This window comes from Tamandua tetradactyla, chromosome 14 (genome assembly GCF_023851605.1).
Source record: "Tamandua tetradactyla isolate mTamTet1 chromosome 14, mTamTet1.pri, whole genome shotgun sequence".
In the NCBI taxonomy this organism is placed as follows: Eukaryota; Metazoa; Chordata; class Mammalia; order Pilosa; family Myrmecophagidae; genus Tamandua; species Tamandua tetradactyla.
Genome location: NC_135340.1, coordinates 49,949,155 through 49,966,493, shown reverse-complemented (window position 1 = coordinate 49,966,493; position 17,339 = coordinate 49,949,155). Strand labels below are relative to the sequence as shown.

The 17,339-nt window shown below is 36.1% G+C and overlaps 1 non-coding gene across 1 annotated transcript; it reads left to right on the top strand.

Annotated features, from left to right (window-relative positions):
• Nucleotides 1-7,703: 7,703 nt before the first annotated feature.
• Nucleotides 7,704-7,807, top strand: LOC143656628 (U6 spliceosomal RNA). The gene has a single exon (XR_013162543.1). It is a non-coding gene; the product is annotated as a U6 spliceosomal RNA (small nuclear RNA).
• The last annotated feature ends 9,532 nt before the right edge of the window (nt 7,808-17,339 follow it).

Sequence of the window (17,339 nt, the reverse complement as noted above, 5' to 3'; positions counted from 1 at the left end):
AATAACAAATATTGCACCCAAATAATAGGAGAATGGTTCAATAATCCATCCTATATCTTTTATTTTAATCATCACAGTCAACTTTTTTTTTCTTTTTGTGAAAGATAACATATATACAAAAAAAGCAGTAAATTTCAAAGCATATCACAACAGTTAGTCGCAGAACAAATCTCAGAGTTGAGTATGGGTTACAATTCCACAGTTTTAGGTTTTTACTTCTAGCTGCTCTAAACACTGGAGACTAAAAGAAATATCAATATAATGATTCAACAATCATACTCATTTGTAAATCTCTACCTTCTCTCTATATAACTCCACCATCACCTTTGATCTTTCTCCCACTCTTTAGGGGTATTTTAAATTTTTTGTGTTGAAAGGGGCTGTTGATATTATGGAATGGGGGGTGGAACTAATTGACGTTCTGGAGAGGTTGGGCCCTCTGCATTTCAGGACTTATCTGGTCCAGGGACCCATCTGGAGGTTGTCGGTTTCTGGAAAGTTACCCTAGTGTATGGCACCATTGTAGAATCTTATATATTACTCTCGGTGTTCTTTAGGATTGACTGGAATGGTTTTGGTTGGGGTCTTGCAAGGTATGATAGGTAGCAATGTCTAACTGACGCCTCTCAACTCTATTTGAACTCTCTCAGCCACTGATACCTTATGTTACACTTTTTTCCCCCTTTTTCCACCCATTCTTTTGAATGAGATAATCCATTGCATGGACGAAACATTATTTATTTATTTGGTCTTCTATTATTAAATATTTAGATTGATTTCTTGTTTTCTCCTAACACAAACAACACTTTAACAAATATGTTTGTACATATGTCTTTGGGCACATTTGTGCTATATCTGTTGCATAAATTCCTAAAGTGGAATTGCTTCCATATTAGTTGGGGGGAAGGGGTAAGCAGAATTTTGGTGCTTATTTCTCCCAACAGGAAAATAAAAAGGCATCACTTGCACATTTGGGCATAAAGTGGTCAAAAATAAGGGAGGTTTTGAGTCCTTATTGTCCCCAAATCTAAATTACTTACTGCCTAAAAATCCAAATTCCTTTCAATTTTTAAAATGTCAAAATAGTGTAGAAATTAAGAGCATGTACTTAGGAGCCAGACTACATGTGCGTGCTCAATTCCTGGCTCCCATGCATGACCTCAGGCCAGTGCTTGCTTGACAACAACTGCACACCATAACCTAGCCAAGTTTACATAAGAATGTAACCATCATAGTTCTCCCCTTGCCAACTTGGCACCCATACACATCTCCTTAAATCATACTTAATCTCTAAGTAAAACAATAACAGTTATACTTTCGCAGAACATAATTCAACTGTCCTGCAAACAACCAAAACACACTAACCCCAGAAGAGGATGCAAGTCCTTGTGTATTCAAACTTGATATCCCGTGACTCAAATACTATGCCATAAAGCTAATAGGAATTATTTTATATGATAAGGATAGAAAACAAAGATATTTGCTCTATGTATGTATATAAACATATTCATCACAAAGTAAAGAAGAAATACTTATAACCATTAGAGTCCTTATACATGATATAACTGGTCATGTAAACAAAGCTCATATTTGTAAGTGCCTTCTCTTACTACCCATTCCATATTCCTTACTACCCTCAGCAATCCCCTTAGCTGGTCTTGGTTCTTTGCCTGGTAGGGCGACAGAACTCTTATTTCTGAAGGGTCTGGGCCATTAGTAGTCCTTCCTGCACTGAGTTGTTGCTGTTTAGCACAGGCTTTAATCATAAGATTGGGTAGTACCAAGAGACACTCCCTATAAGGGATCACCTATATTCCAAGGAAACTCTTCTTTATCTCCATTGTAAAGTAGCAGTCCTAATTCCTCTGGATAATCAGGGTCAATCACCCCAGCAAATGGTTTACTATTTTGCTAGGTAGAGACAGTCTTTTTAGCGTCCACTAAGCCTTTTTTTTATCATAATCGCCCTCACTCTACAAGTCAGAGAACCAGTGTGGGAATTCTGTCAATTTCTGAGTATGTCTATTTCAATTATGCTTTTCAGAACTGGGGAAATAACCACAAAATGGGTTTGAGGACCAAATGGACCCACTGTGAGATTAACCTGAGTTAAAGCTACATTGATCACCTGCCCTCATAAGACCCTACTCTGACTAGTGGACCACAGTGATGTTTGGGGTCTCCTGGAATTAATGTCAGTTCAGAGGCAGTGTCTATTAATCTCCAAAATGTCTGATCATTTTCTTTTCCCTGATGCAGTCACCCTGGTATATGACCATAGGTCCCTTTGAGGAAGGCTAGAAGGATGATTTACAGTGTAAATTTTTGGCAGTATAGAAGGGTCCTTCCACAGGGAACCCAAACTTCCCTTCATTTAAGGGTTTCTTGGTCTGTAAACTGTTTCAAGTCTGGGACTTGACTAAGGGGCTGCGACTCTCTGTCTCTGTGATTTAAGTTAGACTTTGGTTCACTTGACCTAGAACTCTCCTGTTTAAACAGATCAAGTAAGAATTTAGAAGACTTCCCATCTACTTGACTTCTAGGTCCCCCATGTTCAACTAGCCAAGCCATAGATGTTTGTGAGTCATACTATTCTGATTACTACTTTGCCTCTGCTGTCCATTACAGTAGTCATATCTACCTCGTATTCGACGATTAGGTGCTGCTGACTGACCCCTGCCCACTCAGGATCTGATCAACCCCATTGTGTTTAAGAATCCCAGTTCAGTGGCAGCAATTCCCACAGAAATGTCTGACCTACAGAGAAGAACGACCACAGAGCTCTTCAAGGATGATGGAGACATTTTCACAAATGTATTCATCACGGTCCTGGTGAAAGGTGTGTCATCTGGACATTCCTGGGGTGAGTAACCAGGTCTTATATGCTAAATCCATTTTAACATTCTAATCTCTCTAAGCCTTTGGATCCCTTGTGCATATTATACCAGGGCAGTTCTGGCATTTCAACTTATGGTAACATAGGTACCGTTGTTCCAGGTTTCAGCTAACCACCCCTTGAATTATAACATTGAATATAGAATCTCTGCTTAGTGGGCCTGCATTAATAATTCAGCCTGATCCAATTTTATGTTCCTTTCTATATTATCTCACACCCTCAGTATCCATTCCCACACATATTTCTCTGATTTATGTCTACATAAGTTGGAAAGCCATGCAATTCTTTTGCAGTGTGCAGCTCCTCATGGGTCACACTTTCTTTAAAATATATTTTTATTAAGAAATATCCACACACATACAGTCCAACCATAATATATAAATAGTGGCTCACAATATCATCATATAGTTGTGTATTCTTCACCATGATCATTTTTAGAACATTTACATCGCTCCAGAAAAAGAAAAGAAAGAAAAAAAAAAACGTGTACATCTCATATCCTTTATCCCTCCTGCTCATTGACCCACAGTATTTCAATCTACCTAATTTTTTTTACCCTTTATCTCTCTTTACTATTTATTTATTTTTTAATTTTTTTTTACTCATTTGTCCATAACTCTGTATAAAAGAAGCATCAGACACAAAGTTTTCACAATCACACAGTCACATTGTAAAAGTTATGTAGTCATACAGTCTTCTTCAAGAATCAAGGTACTGGAACATAGTTCAACAGTTTCAGATACTTCCCTCTAGCCACTCCAATACACCATAAACAAAAAAAGATAGCTATAGAATGCATAAGAATAACCTACAGGATAACCTCTTGAATTTGTTTAAAATCTCTCAGCCACTAAGACTTTCTTTTGTCTCATTTCTCTTTTCCCCCCTTTAGTCAAGAAGACTTTCTCATTCCCATGATGCCAGGTCTAGGTTCATCCCTAGGAGTCAGGTCCCACACTGCCAGGGAGATTTATTCCCCTGGGAGTCATGTCCCAGAAGACGTGAATTCACCTGCTAAGCTGACTTAAAGAGAGAGGCCTCATCTGAGCAAAAAAAAAAAAAAGAGGTTCTCCGGGGGTGACTCTTAGGCATAATTATCCATAGGCTTAGCTTCTCCTTTGCATGGGTCTCACTTTGTACCTCATATTTTGGGACTTGTTGGGACTTTAGTCTGGTCATAGTCTGGAAGAAAAGAGCAATAATGTGGGTGGGTCATGAGAAAAATTAGCAGTGTTGTTCTAGTTTGCTAGCTGCCAGAATGCAACACACAAGAGATGGATTGGCTTTTAATAAGAGGGAATTTATTTCATTAAAAATGTATAGTTCTTCACCTGGCCATTAGAGAAATGCAAATCAAAACCACAATGAGATATCATCTCACACACACCAGAATGGCCATTATCAACAAAACAGAAAATGACAAGTGCTGGAGAGGATGCGGAGAAAGAGGCACACTTATCCACTGTTGGTGGGAATGTCAAATGGTGCAACCACTGTGGAAGGCAGTTTGGCGGTTCCTCAAAAAACTGAATATAGAATTGCCATACGACCCAGCAATACCATTGCTAGGTATCTACTCAAAGGACTTAAGGGCAAAGACACAAACGGACATTTGCACACCAATGTTTATAGCAGCATTATTTACAATTGCAAAGAGATGGAAACAGCCAAAATGTCCATCAACAGAAGAGTGGCTAAACAAACTGTGGTATATACATACGATGGAATATTATGCAGCTTTAAGACAGGATAAACTTATGAAGCATGTAATAACATGGATGGACCTAGAGAACATTATGCTGAGTGAGTCTAGCCAAAAACTAAAGGACAAATACCGTATGGTCCCACTGATGTGAACGGACATTCGAGAATAAACTTGGAATATGTCATTGGTAACAGAGTCCAGCAGGAGGTAGAAACAGGGTAAGATAATGGGTAATTGGAGCTGAAGGGATACAGACTGTGCAACAGGACTAGATACAAAAACTCAAAAATGGACAGCACAATAATACCTAATTGTAAAATAATCGTGTTAAAACACTGAATGAAGCTGCATCTGAGCTATAGGTTTTTTGTTTTTTTTTACTATTATTACTTTTATTTTTTTTCTCTATATTAACATTCTATATCTTTTTCTGTTGTGTTACTAGTTCTTCTAAACTGATACAAATGTACTAAGAAACGATGATCATGCATCTATGTGATGATGTTAAGAATTACTGATTGCATATGTAGAATGGTATGATTTCTAAATGTTGGGTTAATTTCTTTTTTTCTGTTAATTAATAAAAAAAGTAAAAAAAAATGTATAGTTCTTCAGAGGAAAGGTAGCTAACTTTCAACTGACGTTCTTTCTTACGTGGGAAGGCACAGGGTGATCTCTGCTGGCCTTCTCTCCAGGCCTCTGGGTTCCAACAACTTTCCTCAGGGTGATTCCTTTCTGCATCTCCAAAGGTCTGGGCTGAGCTGTGAGTGCTGAGATGAGATATGCTGAACTGCTTTGGCTGTGCTACATTGCAGTCTCTCATTTAAGCTTCCAGCCAATTAAATCAAACATCATTCATTGCAGCAGGCATGCCTCCTAGCCGACTGCAGGTATAATCAGCAAAAGATGAGGTTCACATGCCATTGGCTCATGTCCACAGCAATACAACTAGGTGCCTGGCCAAGTTGACACCTGAGCCTAACTACCACAAGTGTCTTGCAAGATAGCTACCTCAGGACATTCCATTATAGTTTCATCTGGTAAAACAAGGCTAATCTCTTCAGAAGGAGATGTGAGGGCTGTTTCCTCAGGAGGGGTAGTAACAGTTTGTCAGGCATAGTAGGTGGAGTCAGGATGGCTGATTCTTCAGTGCATACTATTATAGGCTTATATGGCAAAAAACACTCAGCAGAATCTAGGGTTTTAATGTCCCTACTGTCATCATTATCAGCCCATATATCCCCATTCCAATTTTCAGGTTTCCTTTCCTTCCCCATATATGCCCTCACTTTAACAGCTGACACCTTGCAAGGTTGGGGATTCAATTTATGTTGTAATTAAGCCACTCACACAATGACACTCTGGGTCTGGATTTCAGAATGCTCAAGTCTGCAGCTATAAGAAATAAGAGTTTCGCACACATAGAAACTTTCTTGTCCTTCATGTGGTGCTAGAGCTGGGAATTTGAACCTTGAGTCCATCCTTTTCTTTAACAACTGTATCAGCAAGTTTAGGGACAACCAGCCAACATTATTATATGTTTTAACTCCACAAAACTCTGTTAAGGTATCAAATATATTGTCAACTAGAGCATCTCTCTTGTAAGCATTCCAGTAGCAATATTCATTGGTGATATTTTGTGCATCTCAATTGACAATCCATGCCAGGGTCTATCAGTGCCATTTTTACCTCTGGAAATAGAGTAATTAATGACTTTTATTATAATCAGATTACAGAACCAATTCCAAAATCCCAGAATCTCATCCTTATGATTCTGTTACTCAAGAAACATTCTCTGATCAGTTGTGGGAATATGGAAGAGTAGGGAACTCCAGGATTCAGTACTTCCAACAAAACAACTATTAAACAGGCAGGAAAAGTCTGAAACAATTATTTTGAAACCCCAGAAGCTAGAAGAGCAAGAGGAAGAGACTGATAAAATATGGTAAAGAACAGCCATTGCTATGACATGCCTGGACAAACACAGTGGCAGGTATTGTTTTAAACTGCCTTGGAGATGGGTCATAGCTGTGAAGATTTAAAGATGCTGCACTTTCTCAGGGCAGTGAGGGAGAGTTAGCTGAAGGGCTTCATTTGCTGGGCAGGCAGGAAAGCTCAGCTTTGAGGATCCATCAGAGAAGCTCTTGGTGCCCTTCCTGAATTCTTCCACAGAGACCTGTGGAGCCAGCCTGTACCCCCATAACAGGTGGGTGGCCCTGTTATGGCTGGGAAATACTGACTTGGGAAAATCCTCTCTGGTGTTCCCCTCCTTCCAAAACTTCCCCTCTAGGATAAAGCACCTTAAGATGGTGAAAGGAGGATAAGAAACGATAGAGGCAGAGAGTCTGGGGCAAAGTCCTTCCGGCTTCAAACACCTGGGAAGGGAAGTCTGTCTCCTGGGAAACAGAGGCAACAACCCAACTCCTGCAAAGGGGGGACATCCAAAAGAACTAACAAATAATTGCTCAGGGCAAGACAGAGGCCCAGAAAGACTGGGAAAATCCTGTACACTACATTCACCTTGAGCAGTAATTCCTGGTAGGAGGATTGAAGCTCAAGAAATCTCTGTCTTTAATGAGCTGGCTACAAAACCAAGAAACAAACATCTCAGGGAATAAATACCAGAGTTAACTATTAAAATATTACAATGTACAGTGTGCAGCAAAAGAATACAAGAGAAAAAAAGAAACAGAAAATGATGCTCATGCAAAAGAAAGGGATAAAGATACAGAAAACACCAATAAAGAAGACCAAAATATGGACAAACTGAACAAAGCCTTAAAAAAAAAGATCTTAAAAATGCTCAAAGAAAAAGCTAAAGGATATCAGGTAAATAGCTAATGATCAATATGAGAATCTTAGCAAAGTGAAATAAAGTTTAAAAAGGAACCAAACCGAGTGACTGTAGTTGAGACAACAATAACTGAAATGAAAAATTCCCAGGAGAATTTCAAGAGCAGATTGGTACTGGCAAAAGAAAGAATCAGTGAATTTGAAGACAAGACACTTGAAATTAGTGAGGCTGAGAAGCAGAAGGAAAGAATTATTATAGGCAAATTTAGCTGAAGACACTTCTGTGACAACATCAAGAATGCTAATATAGTGCTCGCTTCAGCAGCACATATACTAAAAGTGGGACGATACAGAGATTAGCATGGCCCCTGTGCAAGGATGACATGCAAATTGGTTAAGTGTTTCATATTCAAAAAAAAAAAAAAAGAATACTAATATATGCATTATAAGAGTTCCAGATGGTGCAACCACTATGGAAGGCAGTTTGGCGGTTCCTCAAAAAGCTGAATATAGAATTGCCATACGACCCAGCAATACCATTGCTAGGTATCTACTCAAAGGACTTAAGGGCAAAGACACAAACGGACATTTGCACACCAATGTTTATAGCAGCATTATTTACAATTGCAAAGAGATGGAAACAGCCAAAATGTCCATCAACAGAAGAGTGGCTAAACAAACTGTGGTATATACATACGATGGAATATTATGCAGCTTTAAGACAGGATAAACTTATGAAGCATGTAATAACATGGATGGACCTAGAGAACATTATGCTGAGTGAATCTAGCCAAAAACTAAAGGACAAATACTGTATGGTCCCACTGATGTGAATGGACATTCGAGAATAAACTTGGAATATGTCATTGGTAACGGAGTCCAGCAGGAGTTAGAAACAGGGTAAGATAATGGGTAATTGGAGCTGAAGGGATACAGACTGTGCAACAGGACTAGATACAAAAACTCAAAAATGGACAGCACAATAATACCTAATTGTAAAGTAATCGTGTTAAAACACTGAATGAAGCTGCATCTGAGCTATAGGTTTCTTTTTTGTCTGTCTGTTTGTTTGTTTGTCTTTTTTTTTTTACTATTATTATTATCTTTATTTTTTTTCTGTATATTAACATTCTATACCTTTTTCTGTTTTTTGCTACTTCTTTTCCTAAATCGATGCAAATGTACTAAGAAATGATGATCATGCATCTATGTGATGATGTTAAGAATTACTGATTGCATATGTAGAATGGAATGATTTCTAAATGTTGGGTTAATTTCTTTTTTTCTTTAATTAAAAAAAAAAAAGAGTCCCAGAAGGAGAAGAAAGAAAGAAAGGGGCAGAAGAAACATTCGAAGAAATAATGACAAAGAACTTCCTAAACATAGCAAAAGATGTAAATATGCACATCCAAGAAGCTCAGAGAGTACCGAACAGGATAAGTTAAGAAAAATACACCCCATCATATTGATCATACTATGAAATGCAAAAGACAAGGACAGAGTTCTGAAAGGTGTAAGTGTTCTGAAAGGTGCAATATGTTAGGTACAAGCCAGCCTCAATTAGATGGTATGCTGATTTCTCATCAGAAATCATGGAGGTGAGAAGCCAGTGGGTTAAAATAGTTACAGTGCTGGAAGGAAACAACTGCCAGCAAAGAATCTTCATACCTGGTGAGACTTTCTTTCAAAAATGAGGGCGAAGTAGACCCTTCTAAGGAAAATAAAAAGGCTCCATATAGACAGGGTAAGAAACAAGAAAATTAGAACTGAAAAATTCTGATCCATTAAACAAAACCTATACTAGAGGTCTAGAATAAGCTGAACTGAATGTCGAAGATCAGATAGAGAACAAAGCCATCCAGCAAGAAAATCCTAGGTAAAAGAATGAAAACAATCTGCAGAAAAAACAAATTAAGGAAATTAAATGCCCAGACGCCAGCAAAAAATAATGAGTCATACTAGGAAAATTGAAGATATGGCCCAGTCAAAGGAACAAACCAACAATTCAAATAAGATACAGGAATTGAAACAACTAATTCAAGATGTTTGAACAGACATGGAAAATCTTATCAAAAATCAAACCAACAAGTTGAGGGAGGATATAAATAAGGCAATAGGTGAACAAAAAGAAAAAATCAAAAGTTTGAAAAAACAAATCACGGAACTTATGGGAATGAAAGTCACAGTAGAAGAGATGAGAAAAACAATGGGAACCTACAATGTTAGATTTCAAGAGGAAGAAGAGAGGATCGTGAACTGTAGGATGGGACATCTGAAATATGACAAACAAAAGAAAACATAGTGAAAAGAATGGAAAAATATGAGCAGGGACTCAGGGAATTGAATAAGAACATGAAGCACACAAATATATGTGTTGTGGGTGTTCCAGAAGGAGAAGAGAAGGGAAAAGGAGGAGAAATACTAATGGAAGTAATTATCACTGAAAATTTCCCAACTCTTATGAAAGACTTAAAATTACAGATCCAAGATGTGCAGCATACCCCAAACAGAATAGATCCAAATAGACATACTCCAAGACGCGAATCAAAATGTCAGATGTCAAAGAGAAAGACAGAATTTCAAAAGCAGCAAGAGAAAAGCAATCCATCATACACAAGGGAAGCCCAATAAAACTATGTGTAAGATTACTCAGCAGAAATCATGTAGGTGAGAAGACAGTGGTATGATATATTCAAGATTCTAAAAGAGAAAAACTGCCCACCAAGAATTCTATATCCAGCAAAATTGTCCTTTTCTGAGGGGGAAATTAAAACATTTTCAGACAAAAAGTCACTAAGAGAATTTGTGACTAAGAGATCGGCTCTGCAAAAAAATACTACAGGGAGCACTAGAGGTAGATAGGAAAAGACAGGAGAGAGAGATGTGAAGAACAGTGTATAAATGAAGAATATCAGTAAAGATAAAAAGAGAAAAAAATCAGACATATGACATATAAAATCCAAAAGCCAAAATGGTAGTAGTAAGTACTGCCCTTACAGTAATAACACTAAATGCTAATGGATTAAACTCCCCAATCGAAAGACACAGACTGGCAGAATAGATTAAAAAATAGGACCCATCTATATGCTGTCTACAGGAGACACATTTTAGACTCAAGGACAAACATAGGTAAAGTGAAAGGTTAAGAAAAGATATTTCATGCAAACAACAATCAGAAACGAGTAAGGGTAGCTATACTAATATCCAACAAATAAGACTTCAAATGTAAAACAATTAAGAGAGTTAAAGAAGGACACTATGTATTAATAAAAGGAGCAATTCAACAAGAAGACATAACAATCATAAATATTTATGCACTGAGCCAGAGTGCTCCAAAATACATGAAGCAAACACTGTAAAGAGAAATAGATACATCTACCATAATACTTGGAGACTTCAATTTCCTGCTCTCATCATTTAAATTGATCACAGAGGATCAATAAAGAAACAGAGAATTTGAATAATACAATAAATGAACTAGACTTAACAGACATTTATAGAACAAAAAAGAAAAAAAAGAGAGAAGTTAGGACATTCTCAGATAACCAAGAGCTGAGAGAGTTCATCACCACTAGACCCACCCTACAAACAATGTTAGAGGGAGTTCTTCAGACTAAAAGGAAAGGACACTAGACAGTGGTTCAAAATGGCATAAAGAAATAAAGATCTGTCATAAAGATAACCATTTGTGTAATTATAAATTTTTAATGTAGTCTACTTTTTGGTATGTAGCTCCACTTCTTCCTACGAGTGCTAAAATGCAAATGCATAGAAAGTAATGATAAATCTATGTTTTGGATATACAATGTACAAAGATTTAAGTGGTAATAAATACAAAAAAACATAAGATGGGGGTATAGGGGAATATAGGAAAAGCATATGTGCACACTATTGAAGTTAAGTTGGTATAAAACCAAATATGATTGTTTTATATTTAAGATGTTAAATTTCAACCCCATGATAACCGCAAGTAAAATAGATGAAAATTATATCTACAGACAACAGAAAGCACTCAATATGGACAAAAAAATCAAATGAAAAATGAATAAAAATATAAATATAAATTAAAAATAAGTAAAAAAAATCGTAAAAGTAGGTAATAACAGAAGTAAGGGAGAAAAAGGTATAAGGCTTACAAAGTCTACCTAGCATAATGACAGAAGAAAGTCCTGCATTATTAGTAGTGATTTTAAATGTAAATGGATAATACTCTTCAGTCAAAAGGCAGAGATTGGCAATTCTATGCTGTATCTCCTTAAATTCAAAGATATAAGTAGGTTGAAAGTGAAAGGATAGAAAAAAAATACCATGGAAGTAATAACCAAATGAAAGCTGGGGTATACTTTGTCAAAAACTTTGTCAAAAACTGTTACAAGGGACAATGATGGTCATTAAATACTGATAAAGGGGATGATTCAACAAGAAGATGTAGCAATTATAAATATATATGCACCTAAGAGCAGAGTCCAAAATACATGAAACAAATATTGACATATTTGAAGGGAGAAATAGCCGGTTCTACATAAATAATAGGAAATTTTAATACACTACATTCAATAATGAATAGGTGCCCTAGTCAGAAGATTAACAAGGAAATACAAGACTTGAATGATACTCTAAACCCACTAGACTTAACAGATTTATATAAAACACTTACTTCATCCAACAAAAACAGAATACACATTCTTCTCAACTGCACATGGATCATTCTCCAGGATAGACTTTATGTTAGATCACAAAACAAGTCTTAATACATTAAAAAATATTGAAATCATCCAATGTATGTTCTCTGGCTACAGTGGAATGAAGCTAGAAATCAGTAACAAAGGGAGAAATGAGAGCTTCACAAATATGTGGAAGATAAACAATCAATGGGTTAAAGAGGAAGTCAGAAGCAAAATTAGGAAATATTTGAGGTGGATGAAAATGAAATAAAGCATTCCAAAACTTATGGGATGCAGTGAAGGTAGTGCTGAGAGGAAAATTTTAGCTCTGAATATTACATTAAAAAGAAGAAAGAATTCAAATCAGAGACCTAATCTCAAAATTAGAAGAACTTGAAAATGAAGAACAAACTAAACCCAAAGGGAGGAGAAGGAAGGAAATAAAAAAGATTAAAGCAGAGATAAGTTAAATAGAAAAAAAAACCACTAGCGAGAATCAACAAAGAACCAAATACTATCTTTTGTATTATCAAAAGATAATAAAATTAGGAAACATTTAGAACAGTAGGAATAGATGAAAACTTCCTTAAAATGATAAGGGCATATATGAAAATCCCACAGCTAACATCCTAATCACTGGCGAAAGACTAAAAGTCCTCCCTCTAAGATCAGGAACAAGACAAGGATGCCCACTATCACCAATGTTATTCAACTTTATATTGGAAATCCTTGCCAGAGCAATTAGGCAAGAAAAAGAAACTGAATGCATCCATATCGGAAAGGAAGAAATAAACTTTCTCTCTTTGCCCATGATACAATCTTATATACATAAAATCCTGAAAATTCCACAACAAAGTTCCTAGACATAATAAACTAATTGAGCAAAGTGGTAAGGTATGAGATCAACACCTCCAAATCAGTAGTGTTTTTGTACACAAGCAATGGATAATCAGAAGGAGAAATCAGGAAAAAAAATCTATTCACAATAGCAGCTAAAGAATCAAATATCTAGGAATAAATCTAAATAAGGTTGTAAAGGACTTGTACACAGAAAACTACAAAACATTGCTGAAAGAAATCAAAGCAGACCTAAGTAAATGGAGGGACATTCCAAGTTCATGGATTGGTAAACTAGATATCATTAAGTTGCCAGGCTTACCCAAAATAATTTATAGATTCAATGCAACCTAATAGAAATTGCAACAATCTTCTTTGCAGAAATGGAAAAAAAAATCAATCATTAAATTTATATGGAAGGATACGGGGACCTGAATAACTAAAGCCATCTTGATAAGGAATAATTCAGTAGGAGAACTCACAACTTCTGATCCCAAAATTTATTACAAAGCCACAAATATTGAAAATAGCATATTTCTGGCACAAGGACAGACATAAAGACCAATGGAATTGAATTGACATCTCAGAAATTAACCCTCACATCTATGGCCAACTAATTTTCAACAAGGGTGCCAAGACCACTCAACTGGGAAAAAATAGTCCCTTCAACAAATACTGCTGGGAAAACTGGGTCTCTATTTGAAAAAAAAAAGAGGACACTACCTCACACTGTACACAAAATTCAAGTCAAAATGGATCTAAGACCTAAATATAAGAGCTAGGACTATCAAACTCCTGGAAGAATGCATAGGCAATGGTTTCTTAGACTTTAAATCCAAAACACAGGCAGCAACAACAACAACAAAAATAGATAAATGGGACTCATCAAAATGAAAAACTTTTGCATCTCAAAGGACTTTATCATGTGCAGGTGAAGGAAGAGGTGGGGTCTTTGGATTCTATTGGATTCTATTGGTCTTAGGAGTGATTCCTTTAACCATCCAGGCTGCTGTCCTCTGGCTTTTTTGATGAAGTCTGCAGTTGGAATAACACATAGACTGAGCTTTCTCTACTTTGTTGGGGCCCAGTGGTGATTTCTGGACTTATTGGCCTTCTCACAAATCTTACTGAACCCTCTCAGGCCCTGCCATGTCCTCTCTACACAGTCAGCCTCTGGGGCAGATGATCACTCTTTGCTGTGGAATCACACTATATTTTAGAACATACTCTTGGTAGGCTCCCATATCCCTCATGCTACACAGAAACTGAGGGAGGCACAAAGTATAAATTAAACTGTCTCCTAACTGGCCACACTATTCTGCCCTCCTAAGTATGCCACATTGACATAGGACCTTTCTTCTCTTGGTGTTATCCTCAACTTATCTGTATATTCTATATGTGTTTATACACTTTGCAAAGGGATCACTTTCAAGTTGGAGGATGGAGAGCAGAGAAGGTCAACATTGTGGTATCTTTCTTCCTCTTCTCCCCTTTCTCTATCTTCCTCATTTTTCTTGCATTATCCAGAGATTAAAGGGAGTAGGTTTACCCCTTAATTATATATTATATCATCCTTCTATCAGCAAGCCTAAGAGCAGAAGGAATATCCTTTGTATACTCTGGGAGAAATCCTTGAGCCAGTCCTCTAGACTTGGTTCTTGAAATATTAAGGGAAGATAAAATAATTTAGGAATTCCTCTGTCAAGACAATGGTTATTTTATAAGGCATTAGAAGACTATTTTATCATTAAAAGATTATATCTGAACTGTCAGAATCTGCTAATTTTGAATCATTTTACAGCCCTCTGACCTCTTTTCTTCCTCCATCCCAGGGTTTTCTTGGGCTAGCTAACCAAGGAGTTGACTTTAGAAGGCAAAAGAGAAAAGACTATTTCAGGATATTTTATTACTTTCTATTCTTATCTAATTAATTGATCTTATTAGGCAAATAATTCAATTCCTTACAGCAAACTCGATTGAGCATGCCTTCATATTTTCTTGTCTAATCATTCAGTGGCCCACTTCTGGGTCTTTAAAAATTTAAACATGTCTTTCTTACTGAGGCACAATGACTGCATTGTACAAGTGTGCTATGGTTCAGATGTATTATAGTATCATTCTGTGATTTAGAAGAAGGATAATGCTTGGACCTTTTCCAGGTAATATTTAACATTATATGAATCTCATTTGCTATGATTCTCCATTATTGGTAAATGACATTGAACACAGTAGAGCTCAAAGCTGATTAAAGTACTTCACAATGGGAATTCCACTGACTGCATAAGGTAACATTGGTGGTGGGAGGGTATTAGGACATTAGTTTCCACATTAGCCTTAAATTAATCTCCCATCAAATTGCATTAGGTTGAGTAAGGAGCGAAAAATGTTTTGCAACACTAAAGAAGAAAGTAATTCTGCACAGGATTTGTATTTTGAGTTTCCAAGTGCCTTAGATTGACACATCAACTGAAACAATAACTCATCTGTGGAATCAACATTACAACCAAAATATTAGAAATATATAGAAAAAAATTACAATGCCTTCACCTTAACAAATGATTCATTTTTAGTTTTTGCTATTATTTTGTCATTCCTGTCCACATGTATACATCACCTGTAATAAAATCTTATTGAAAGTAACGCTTTCAACACATTTTGATTTCTCATACTATGCTTATGTTCTAATTAAAGCAAACTTGACTTTGCAAGACTGAAAATTTATTTTTACCTAAGAAGGATATAAGTAGATTAGTTTATATGATGACTGATCTTTGATAGGGCAGTCAAGCCAACCCACCTGTGATAGAGCAACCCCTTCAATAAATAGTGTTTGGAGAACTGGATATCCATATGCAAAAGAATGAAAGAGGATCCATATCTCACACCCTATACAAAAATTAACTCAAAATGAATCAAAGACCTAAACATTAGAGTTAAGACCATAAAACTTTTAGAAGAAAATGTAGGGAACTATCTTATAAATTTTGCAATAGAGGGTGGTTTCCTAGACCTTACACCTAAAGCACAAGCAAGGAAAAAAGAAATAGATAATGGGATTTTCTCAAAATTAAACACTTTTGTGCATCAAAGAACTTTGTCAGGAAAGTAAAAGGCAGCCTATGCAATGGGAGACAATATTTGGAAACCACATATCAGCTAAGGATTTTAGTATCCAGAATATATAAAGACAAAAAGACAAACAACCTAGTTAAGAAATGGGCAAAAAACATGAACAGACACTTCTCAGAACAGGAAATTAAAATGGCTAAAAGGCACATGAAAAGATGCTCAACATCCCTGGCTATTAGGGAAATGTAAATAAAAACCACAGTGAGATATCACCTCTCATCCACTAGAACAGCCATTATAAAAAAAAAAAAAAAACAGAAAACAAGTGCTGGAGAGGATGTGGAGAAAGAGGCACACTTATCCACTGTTGGTAGGAATGTAAAATGGTGCAACCTCTCTGGAATGTAGTTTGATGGTCCCTCAGGAAGTTAAGTATAGAATTGCCATGTGACCTGGCAATCCCATTACTAGGTATATGTTCAGAGGAATTGCAAGCAAGGACACAAATGGACATTTTCCCACTGATGTTTATAGCAGCATTATTTACAATTGCCAAGAGATGGAAACAGACCAAATGTCTATCAATGGACAAGTGGCTAAACAAGCTGTGGTATATACATATGATGGAATATTGCACAGCTGTAAGACAGAATAAATTCAGAGACATGTAACAAAGTGAATGAAACTTGAGGACATTATGCTGAGTGAAATTAGCCAGAAACAAAAGGACAAATACTGTATGGTCTCACTAATATGAACTAACATTAATGTGTGAACTTTGAGAGTTAAAAGTTAAGAGCACAAATTATTTATTGAAAGTAATTTACCATGGCAAATATATGAATAAATTCTCTGGTGCTATTTCTTTAAAAAACAGATTAAAATTCTTTTCTTTTGTTTTTTTTTCAAAGTACCTGTGAGATTATTTCTTGTGATAGAGTACAAGTGTTATCAAGCTTTTGCCATTTAGTTTTTATCACATCATTTCTATTCTTTCTCTTCAGTCTTCAATGATAACCAATAGTCTTGAAAATTTTCTTGGCTGTTTTTGTCATTTTGTTTTTGGATTTTTTGGCTTATTTGAGGGAGAATTGACATTTCTATGATATTGGAGTCTTCCTATCCATGAACGTGTTCTATCTTCCATCTATTTAGGTTTTCCAATATGTTTTTAAATATCTTGTAATTTTCTCCACAAAATGTCATGTTTGAATAATTTATTTCTAGTTTCCTTAACTTTTTGTTGCTATGAAATGTTAAAATATTTCTAACTTTTTAAATTAACTTTGTTGGGGTATAATTTTCATATAATAAAATGGGCCCATTTTAAGTGTATAGTTTGATGTGTTTTGACAACTGTATACACCCATGTAAC